Source organism: Nelusetta ayraudi, unplaced genomic scaffold, assembly GCF_046127955.1.
Source record: "Nelusetta ayraudi isolate G7.1 ecotype Tasmania unplaced genomic scaffold, CSIRO-AGI_Nayr_v1 ptg000028l, whole genome shotgun sequence".
Classification (NCBI taxonomy): domain Eukaryota; kingdom Metazoa; phylum Chordata; class Actinopteri; order Tetraodontiformes; family Monacanthidae; genus Nelusetta; species Nelusetta ayraudi.
The window spans coordinates 3,861,289-3,870,000 of record NW_027466078.1 but is presented as its reverse complement, the minus strand read 5'-3'; the positions used below and the strand labels follow the sequence as shown (position 1 = coordinate 3,870,000).

The following is an 8,712-nucleotide window of genomic DNA, read 5'->3' as shown; positions in this document are numbered from 1 at the left end:
TAACAACAGAAAGACGGGACACAATGAGAGGGGAGAGAAATGCTACCTGGAAATAAGGAAACTGCAGCAAACAAGAAAGTTACAAAACATGTGCCTACGTCCATCAACAAACCAATCAATGCACGTCACCCATGTATTTGATGGTAATGAGTAGGTCCCCTTAAGCCTGTTCGCATGACTGCAGTGTGACATCAAAAATGACAAGTATAAAATGCCTGGAAGGGAAATCTCTGGTTCGCCCAACTTGTCATTAAATGATCAGGTGCCGTGTCCACACTTTAAATATGTTACAGAAATCATCCACATTCCCCTAGGTAGCTTCATAGAAACACACCGGCAGTGCAGTCTGCTGTCATCACCAAAAAAACAATTACAATACTGAAATTATACACATTACATGCAATTAGAATCAGATATAAACAGTTAACTGAAGTCAAAATACAATAATAAATAATAATAAAAATTAGGTATTCAACCTTTTCTCACCGAGTTTGCAACAGGGTTTAAGGGGGTCTAAATTGTTGCTTAGATGACAGCCCCTCTGTTTTTCACATCATGTCTTTTGCTATTTGCATTAATTTCCATTCAGTGTGTCTGGCAGTGACTGTGTTTCCCCCAGAGTGTAAAAGTCCCTACACAACACTGCTGGTTTCAGAGATACAATGGTGAGTTGAAGGAATGGAGCAGAGCGACAGAACACAACCTAAAGACAACACTGAGGGGGACACATCACAAGCTTAGAATCTCCACAACAAAGGAAACTCGGTGTGGTCATGAACTGCTTTCCCAAGCTCCACCACCAAGCTAATTAAAGCAGACACAGTGAGTGATATCGTGAAGTGCAGGTTACAGGCGGGAACCTGTACACTGCTCGGGTTCCTGGTGCCTGGACAAAGCGAGCCCATTTCTTCCATGTCGACAGCTCGAAAGGTCAAGCTGCGCGCTCCAGCGTTTTACCGGTAAGAACAAATTATCTTACCCTCCTTTGGTTTTTGTGATTCAACTGATCTGATTCGTTAAAGTCTTCTTGACATTAAAGAACAAAAGTAGATTTTTTTTGGGGGGTGGCCATGTGAAATGTAAATGCAAGGAGGGAAACTAAACGACTTGCCCCAAATATCCATTTAAAAGCTAATGCCGATATTATGAATATCATAACTGTTTTAGAAAAAGATGCATTGTGATAGCCTCCATTAGCAATGTATTCATTAGTGTCTTTTGTTTTCTGCCTAACAGTAGTGAAAAACTTCAGGGAGAAAGCTGACGTTCACTGTAATGCAATGCAAATCACGTATACTTTAATGAGAAATTCCCACTTAGAATAATCCATCCATCCATCTATTTTCCGTTGCTTATCTGGAGTTAGGTTGCGGGGGCAACGGTCTCAGCAGAGAGGCCCAGACATCCTTCGGCCCAGTCATCTCCTCCAGCTAATCCAGTGGGATCCCACTGGATGAGCTCTTGGCATCCCAGGCCAGCCAAGAGATGTAGTCCCTCCAGCGTGTCCTGGGTCTTCTTCTCGGCCTCCTTTCAGAGGGACATGCCTGGAACACCTGTCCAAGGGAGGCATCCATTGGCTTCGCTCAATGTGGAGGAGCAGCGGCTCTGGTCCAAGCTTCTCCCAGGTAACTGAGTTCCTTACTCTATCCTCGAGGGTGCACCCAGCTACCCTATGGAGCAAACTTATTTTGGCCACTTGTATATACAATCTTCTTTCGGTCATTACCCAACGCTCATGACCAAAAGTGAAAACGTAGAACGTATCGATCTATGACAGCTTGCTGCAGCACGCTTGGCTTGCCGGTACCCATCAGCTGCCTCAGGAGTTCCACGAGCCGACAAGGCTCAATAGGATTCTATTTTTAGTTTGATGAAATCCCTTACTTCCGATGTCCACTTGCGAGTTGGGGAACATTGTCAATTTGAACTCAATGTCTCCAATCTCACCCGGAATCTGGGAGAAGCTCTGCTGGAGGTGAAAGCTGGAAACTCCACTGACGACGGGCTCGACCAGGCATTCCCAAAGTCAATTAATGTTCAGTTGGCAGCTCAGCCCCTCTCTTCACCCGAGTGTCCAAGACACATGGACCAAGTGTCCAAGTGGCACCAGGGTTCATTCGGGTTCAGATTGGGGTGGCCGTTCCTCCCAATCATACCCTTCCAGGTCCCACTGTTGTTGTCCACGTGGGCGTTGAAGTCTCCCAGCAGAACAATAGAGTTCCCCGCTGAAAAACCATAGAGCACTCTGCACTGCTATTTGGCCCAAAGGCCAAAATCACAGTGAGAGACTTGTCCCCAACCCGAAGGCGCAGGGATGCGACCCTCTCACTCACCAGGCTGAACTTCAACGCATGGCAACTGAGCTGTGGGGCAATAAGCAAACCCGCATCAGCCCGCCACCACTGGAAATGTCAGAAAAAAAGAGAGTCCAGCCTCTCTCGAGGAGCAAGGGTCCAGAGCCCAAACTGTACATGCAGGCAAGCCTGACTATATCTAGTGGGTACCTCTCAACCTCCCTCACAAGCTCAAGCTCCTTCCCCCTAGCCAGGTGACATTTCGTGTACCTATAGCTAGATGTTGTTTACGAGCCCCAGGTTGTCGAGGCCCTTGACCTCAACTGCCGACCAACCCCTGTGGCTCCCTCTCTGGGTGGTGAGCCCACAGCAGCAGAGTCCAATCTATTTATGACAGCAGAGGTCTGAGCTTCAACCTCTTTCATCTCTGTGCAGCTTCAGAAAGCATCCAACACACCACCTCCCTACACAAATGAGCCTCTGTTGGTCACACTGGCTTGATCATACTGAAGTACCAAACCTGTCTTGTCATTCTTTTCCCCCTTATGTCAACAGTATAACTTTGATTGTCTTTGGGGATGTTGATGGGGAGCGCTAGGTTGTGGGATTTGGCTGGAGTGGATTCAAAGCAAACAGTGTTTGCCCTTCATCCAGGTGAACCCTGCACTGCCCTCGCTTATATCTTTGACAGTACATTATCACTGGAGGCACACGTCACAAGCATCACATCTGCAGCTTCACGCTGGTCACCTCCCATTTGGATTTCTGTTTACCTCACCTTTCTTGCCTTCCACTCTAGTTCATCAGTTAATACAATTGGTTCAGACTCCCGTTGGTGAACCTCTACCATGCTTCTTATCCCATTTCCTACCCAGCGGTGTATATAAAGTATAGAGTATATGTCCTGCTGCCCCTCATTCAACAAAGTGTCTCCCTCAATTCATTTCAGTATTGACTCCCCCCTCTCTTAAAACCTTCTGCGAAACAAACGTTTTAGTTCTTGTTATTAATGTATTTGCCTGTCTAAAATAGTGATGTCTTTCATAGAAGAGAAATTTGTTGGAATTCTCTATTAACCCACTAAAACACACACACACACACACACACACACACACACACACACACACATTGTTATCAGAGTACAACTAAATTTAACAATTGCCAAATCTTATTAACATGAGGCAAACAATTGTAATATTCAAAAACACAATTTATGTTTTTAAGCCTAAAAAACATGTTAAAATTGTCTTACAATGCTTTAACTATGAAAAGAAAGGCGTGTCTTTGGTATTGGAGCCTCCAGAGGATCTGCCACCAAAACCAATTAAGATAACAATTTCAATCATGAAAATGAAGGGGGGAAAACAAGTCAAGGAGCGGCTTGGCTTTTAATTTGAAAGTATATCCATTAGGTCCCACTGTGCTACAGCTGATCCAAAAAACAACTTCCCAATTAAAAGTATATCTACGATTTTGTTTGTGCTCATAGCATAGCATGGAGCAGCTGAACGTCATGTGGCATCATGACTCAAGGATCATTTTTGTCATTACACTAAACACTAATCTCTGACCTTTGAATAAAATGTTATCTCAACTAAGCTCTGCTCAAATCATTTTACACATCATCACGACAGACACAAATGCAGACTAAATCACATCAGTGGTGGATTGAAAATGTAAAGCACCAGATTTCATTTCAGATTTCCAAAGCGATAAAACTTTGGGGCCGAGGAGCTAATTATAAATTATTCTGGATTTAGACTTCACCTATCCATCCATTCATTTTCAATACCTGCTTCCTCATAAAAATAATAGTCGTCTTGGTCTATTGGTTTTAAAATTGCACAGATACAAAACTCTTCCTTCCGTCCGGCACCTATTTTGGAATAACCTTTTTAAAATCCCTGTAGAAAACACATAACTGTTAAAAAAAAAAAAAAAAAAAAAAAATTGAACATGCTTCAAAAAAGAGAGAAAACCCAACTGCATGATACGGAACAGTTGCCCATAATATATGCCAGTGCCTCGGGACCTCAGATAAGTTTCACGAGGAAGAAAATGCAGCTATAAACTGAAGTGACACTCTCATAAATCTTTGAGGAATTTCAACGGCCAATTTATGACCCAATTCTTCCCCAATCATTTCTTCCGATCTATAACCCTGTTTCTGCGAGATAACACGTTCACTTGGTAAAGCATTCAATACGGGCAAAGTCGTGTGGACGGGTACATCCTTTACTGCCAGACGCTGCTCGTGGACACTTGACTACGGCGGAGAGGCGGCCACTTCCCATTTTCAAACTACATATAAAGAGGACTTTTTAGGCCATGTTTACTCTTACTGGCACTCAATTATGCATGAGGTGTATTACAGGCTGACAGAGCTCAATAAAAGACCCAAACATCCGCTGAGACTTAGATGATGAAAGACTGCCACTGCACTAACGGTACCTTTTTGAAATGGTCAGCAAGGTGCCGCTACAGAGACATCAGCATCAGTGTGAAGTCCAGCCAGGAGGGGAAAATAGCTTTGATCATGATTTTCAGCAACAGTGCCTCTCTGGATACATGTAAACACATGCAAGCGTAAAAAGGTATGGTTGCAAACTGTCATAAAGCCAGACAAAATAAACTCAGAGTACCCAAATTTCCTGCTCGGTGTTTTGTTTGGACGCTGCCTCGTGTATGAACTTGTTGTATGTATTTTTAATTTTAATTTTTAAATTAAAAAAAAAAAGTATTTTAATTGCATGTGCATATATTTCAGATGTATTACATACTTTGGCTGATCTTGAATACACATATATATATGTATGTATGTGTACACACACACACACACACACACACACACACACACACACACACATGTATGTTTATAATCATATATATATATATATATATATATTTCTATTCTGTAGTTAATTTCCTCTTTTTTCACATTCCACAGTTCTTGAGGAAGTCTCATGTCATTAATCGAGCTATTATATCGATGAGCATCATTCAAAAATGAACTGCATTAAAAAATGAAATGCGCTTAAAAAGCTGGAATAAATGTGGATGTGAATTAACAATTAATACTTGAAAATCAAATACAATAAGCCATAAGGATTTCTTTTTAGATGGCAATTAATTCATCCATTGAAAACTTGAACCATAAGTTTTTCTTGCACTGTCTGAGGGAGAAATATGAAAGCTAATGGGATTCATCATATGGAAGGGACAAATTATCCACTGTACAAATTATGGCACTGAATCTTGCCACATGTATTTTATTAGGGGCAAAGCCCAAAGTGCCGACTGGTTCTGGAATAGACCCAGTCTGGCTTAGAGCAAGACTCTATTGGATTTGTCATGTTTCTATCTTCTTATTCTTCTAACGCCTATGTTTTTAACCCCCTAAACATCCTCAAAAATTCACCAGGCTAAGCCTCATGAAAAATTTGTTAACATAAAAAAATGAACCCCCATAGGTGCCAAAATTCATGATGGCCATTGTAATACAACAACTTATTTTTGTTGTTGATTTATGGTGACAGAATTGCCACCAAACAAAACACAGTCACACTCACGTGTGGATTTTATATTTTTCTTCAGGCAGACTTGTGTGAGTATTGCAGATACACAAATTTAGACAGAAATGAATAAGTATATATACTCATGCTGGGCATCGATTACTTTTTTTTAATCGCGATTAATCACACTCCAATCCGGGAGTTAATCGCGATTAAAATGACTCATTTGAAGTCTGCCGACGGCATTCAAAATATGTGTGTGCAACATAAATAATGACCAGAAGTAAGTCCTTGAGGACGGGTTTCTGTTTATTATTCAAAATAAACATGCACAGTAGGCAAGTTGGCTGGGGCGACATGTAACCATCAGGCAATTTGACACACAGGTCTGTCTTATGTGGACAAAGTTCTTTTAATGAACTACCTGGAATGACCAACAGAGGGTGCAACAATACCATGACCAGCACATTATTTACGCCCCCCCCCCCCCCCCCCCCCCAGCGTAACTCAGACTGGGCCAGGCATAAAAAAAGCAAAGAAAAAAAAAAGCATCCGCGCTAAAATATTCATAGATAGATAGATAGATAGATAGATAGAGACTTTATTGATCCCTTTGGGATGACTCCCTCAGGGAAATTAACACTTGCTTGCTCACTATTGTGGCGGCCATGGGGAGCTGGACGCTCCGCAAAGGATTATGAGGGAATTATTTTGGCGAGTTCTGTTAATTGCTGTTGTTGAACTGCAAGTGTGTGAGTGTCTTTGAGTGTGTTAGTGCGTGTTTAATGTTCCTTCGGTGTTGCACATCATGTTTTGTTCGTGTCGGTCCGAACCGTGAGTCAATGTGGACTCTGTTTGAGTTAGCCCCCCCGCTACCGCCATGTTGGGGTGCGTTCCAACAAGTTCAGGCTACAAAATAAGAGGTGACGTAAATGTGAGATCTGCGCAACGAATGGTTCCTCCATCGAATCGCCACACTATGTAGACCCAGCTCCCAGACCCCAACTTTGAGAATAGATTAACGGCGAGAATGTTTTTCTCGCGCGATAAGAGTCTCGCTGTAACGCTGTTAACAGCCCAGCATTAAAATTATATATATATATATATATACATAGGGTGTGTTCACCCATGTTGTCTTTTGCATGTTGCACTGCTCTGGTCATTGAAGCCTATTTGTTCCTGACAGGTCGGAGCCAGGTCATCAATGGAAATGAGAATCAGTCCCACCTTAATTGTCCTTTCTCGCATAAAGGTCAAACAAAATATGATAGAAGATAATGTTATCTATTATCTATTATTTGGATAACAGATAATAGATATAATAGAAGAAATGTGTCATTGAACAGGCTAAACAGTTGTCCCGAAATTTCATTTCTGTCAGTTTGATTCAGAAACAAATTATCCGCATCCGTAAAATGAGATTTGGCCCAATATTTACGGCCAGTCATGATTTAGTCATTGCATTAGGTTTTGTTCTGTTCCACCTGTTTCAGTGTGTTGAAGCTGCAGTAGAGTCACATACACTGAAGTCAAAATACTGTTCAGATTTATCTGTTTAAATGGATGGTTCTCACTATCATGAATTACCATGACCTATATTAACTAGTATATGTTTTAATTTAATTATATTAATATTAAAATTCATTCATTCATTCATTTTCCATACCAGCTTAGTCCTGAGCTCAGGGTCACAGGGGTCTGCTGGAGCCTATCCCAGCTGTCTTAGGGCTGAAGGCAGGGTGACACCCTGGACAAGTCGCCAGTTCATCGCAGGGCCACATAGAGACAAACAACCGTTCACACTCACATGCACACCTACGGACAATTTAGAGCGTTCAATTGACCTCACATGCATGTTTTTGGAGTGTGGGAGGAAGCCGGAGAACCCGGAGATAACCCACGCAGACACAGGGAGAACATGCAAACTCCACACAGAGAGGTCCCAGGCCCGGGCCCCAAGAATTGAACCTACGACCTTCTTGCTGTGAGGCGGCAGCGCTAACCACTGCGCCACCGTGTCGCCAAACATGTATTCATATAAATTTTAATAACAGCAGCCTAATATTATGATGCTATTTAATGCACAAGCCATGTGGTAGAGCACAATACGAAAGACAGAGAGCTCTCACTGAACCATGGCTTGCGTCTCAGCCTCCCCCTGTGGTGACCAACTCCTTTCAACTGCTCTATATTATCTTTGACATTTGCCTCACTTCAGTGAGGATTCACGGGGTGTGAGAACCCCTGACTGAGGGCTCTGGGACAGCAGGCTCGACTTTATGCTGTGATATTCATCCGTGCTGCATGAATTTCAGTGAAATGTCACTGGCACCATAAGTACATCTTGTCAGAATGTAAAAGCTCGATGGCATCAAAATGTCACGCCGCACCTGTCTGTGTCATATGACACGGGAAACAGGCCTCGGCCCAGTCTGATCTGGTGCCAGAACTGTGTCTATCTGCCATGAGACATGGATCAGAAACATAAGCGGGGACGGGAGCATTAGAAGGTTCGTGACGAGATCTGGCTGTTCTTATTGCATGAAAATGGTGCGGTGCGAGACACAGAGACTTACCGTTACCTGTGGACAGTTTATCTTCAGCTTCCTTTGTTGCGTCTCACTCATCTACAGGCTGCTGGGAGCTCATTAGCGCCGCTGCATCTTCTGCGAGCAGGAAGAGACATAAGAGGCACTTAACTTTCATCCTATTAGAGACAAGCTATGTAGCAATTACATTAAGCGCTGATTGCAATCTACAGCGCCATTCATCCATTTGAAAGCGGCATTTGATGTCAAGCGTTTAGTTGGAATTAAGCAGGTGATGGAGTGCGAGCTGATATGCTGCTTTTTTGTTGTTGTTGTTGTTGTTGTTGTTGTTGTTGTTGTTGTTGTTGCTGTTTCTAG

General features: G+C 42.7%; 1 protein-coding gene across 5 annotated transcripts in view; it reads right to left on the bottom strand.

Moving 5' to 3' along the window:
* Nucleotides 1-8,478, bottom strand: part of LOC142891163 (PTB domain-containing engulfment adapter protein 1) — a 50,399-nt gene extending 41,921 nt beyond the window's left edge. For 2 of the 5 annotated variants that reach the window (XM_076030582.1, XM_076030587.1), the window contains exon 1: nucleotides 8,383-8,478. The gene's annotated coding sequence lies outside the window, so the exon portion shown is untranslated. The remainder of the gene's footprint in view (nucleotides 1-8,382) is intronic. The other 3 variants (XM_076030585.1, XM_076030583.1, XM_076030586.1) reach the window with 2 other exon arrangements.
* Nucleotides 8,479-8,712: the final 234 nt, after the last annotated feature.